Source organism: Microtus oregoni, unplaced genomic scaffold (genome assembly GCF_018167655.1).
Source record: "Microtus oregoni isolate MIOR12 unplaced genomic scaffold, Mior012 000083F_ref0000379, whole genome shotgun sequence".
Classification (NCBI taxonomy): domain Eukaryota; kingdom Metazoa; phylum Chordata; class Mammalia; order Rodentia; family Cricetidae; genus Microtus; species Microtus oregoni.
The window spans coordinates 1,130,291-1,132,555 of NW_024544543.1; positions in this window are offsets into that span (position 1 = coordinate 1,130,291).

The window sequence follows — 2,265 nt, forward strand, 5'->3', positions numbered from 1 at the left end:
AGCCTCCATGACCTGCATTTGTTAATGTGGGTTTAGGGGAGTTGAACTCAGGTCTTTATGACTACAGGGCAAGCACTTGCCCAGTGGAGTTACCAGCCCATCCTCACATTTATGTTCTTATTCACAATAAGCTTGATAAATATACACAGCAAGCAAAGTGATGTTCTCAGGGAGGGAAGAAGTCTTCTGTCTCCATGGGGCCAGTGAGATCAAACCTTGCTCTGACTCAGGAACCTGGACCAGACTTTTCACTTAGCTGGCTTGTCCTGTTTTTATTGTTCCATAACTAGAAGGACATTTAGTCTTTTTCTATCACACCTTTTCCTTCTCCTGGGCCACCAGAGAGGGAACTGCTTTCCGTTTGACAGAGGCACAAATGGAAGTGGTCCATGGAGAGACTTTTCTTTGATGATGGGCCCTTGCTAGCTACTGCAAGGGAAGCACCCATGTTTTCCACCTGATTATTTATTTATTTGTTTATTATTTTATGCGTATATGTGTTAGATGTTTGTACGCTTGTGTTCTTGTGTGTGAGTGTATATATGTATATGAATTGTCATGCATGTTTGAGAGTGTGAGTATGGGCATGCAAATGCCACAGAAGTCAGATGACAATCTTGGATGTCCACCTTCACTTCCCACCTTGTTTGAGAAAGGGGGGGGGAGTTGTCTCTTGCTGGTCATTGTTGTGTACACCAAGTTAGCTAGCCTATGAGCTTCTGGGAATTTTCTTATCTCCATCTCTTTCATCTTTTAGGGTTATGGGGAATCACAGATATATGCTACGAGATCTAGGTTTTATTTTATTTTATTTTTTGTCCATTTAAAAAGACTATGTTTTATCTAGGTTCTGGGGGATTTGAACTCAGATCCTCACAGCCACATGGTAGGCGCTGACCCACTAAGCCATCTCTGTAGCCTGCAAAACACCATTTCGTACAAGTATGATTTATCTTCCTAGGAAAAACCAGGACTGTTTCCGTCCTAGAGATGCAAACATAGATTTAACACAGGTAGTGTGCACTATGGCATTGGGTTCCCGGTGTGAGGTTGACCTGGGAGTCATGGTGGTTTTCTTGTATGTCTGAGTCTCCAGTACACACCACCTGCCTGAAATGAGGAGAGGCTTAACAAAGACATCTGCACGGCCAGAATGATGGGGGAGATATTTTGTAGATAATCCAAGCATTTCCACCTAAATAAAGGTTCTGAGAAAACAATGACTATTTTTAAAGTGACACCCTTTTCTTAATATTAAAAGCAGTGCTTATTCTTTAAACTAGGAAACAAGCACCCAGGAAGATGTAAGAGGAAACAACACATCTACATTGCCACCAAGTAGCTACTTAGACAACATTTGGTGAGGTCATATTCTCTTTTTCTCCTTCTCTTCTTTCCTCCTGCCTTCCTTCTTATTCTTTGCCATATATTTTATTTTATAAATTTAAACTCATATTTATGCTGTTCATGGTAAAGTTATATACTAAGGTTTTTCAATTTAATATATTGTGAGCATCTTTGTTAAAATCTTGGAAACATATGAACCAAAGTCTTGTTTCCAGGGCATGAACGCTGCTCTTTGTTAATATTTAAATGAGACATACAGCATTTGTGAGCACACTAATACGCATATCTTGGGGCATATTTCAAATTATTTCCCTTAAAATATTGCTGAAAGTTGTTTTTAAAACTTTCTAATATACTCCAGAAAGTCTGAATCAATTTAATCTCCCATTTATAATATTTGGGGGTCCACATTCCCAGCGCAACATGGTTAGTGCTGGAGATGGTAATTTTAAACAGCAGGAAAGTAGTCTTCTGAAGGAAGAATAATGAATGCATTCTTATTGCCAGTGCTTATGATCTCTTTCTGTTTTGTAAGTTGTCAGCTTATATCCTAATGATCTATAAATGCTCTCTCTCAGAGTTTTGATATAGACTATGCATATTTATTCATATGTTTCTTTTTGCTTAAAAATCATGGATTTCCACTGGCAAGTTGCTATTTCTGATACTATGTTTAAAGAATTAACTGTTATCAAGTCTTCCTTGCATTTCAGAATAACACATTCTCCCACCTACCATCCCTGCTTTCCTTTCTTTCTTAGTGGGCCCATACCTGTGTGGATAGGGCAGGGCAGAAATCTGTTGTTTTCCTTCTCAGCTTTATAATCAGTTGCCTAAGAGGTGTTTAATAAACACTCGCTTGTTCTTTGGATTTAAAACATGATCTTGGTTAAATCCCGAATTATAATTAATAGTAGA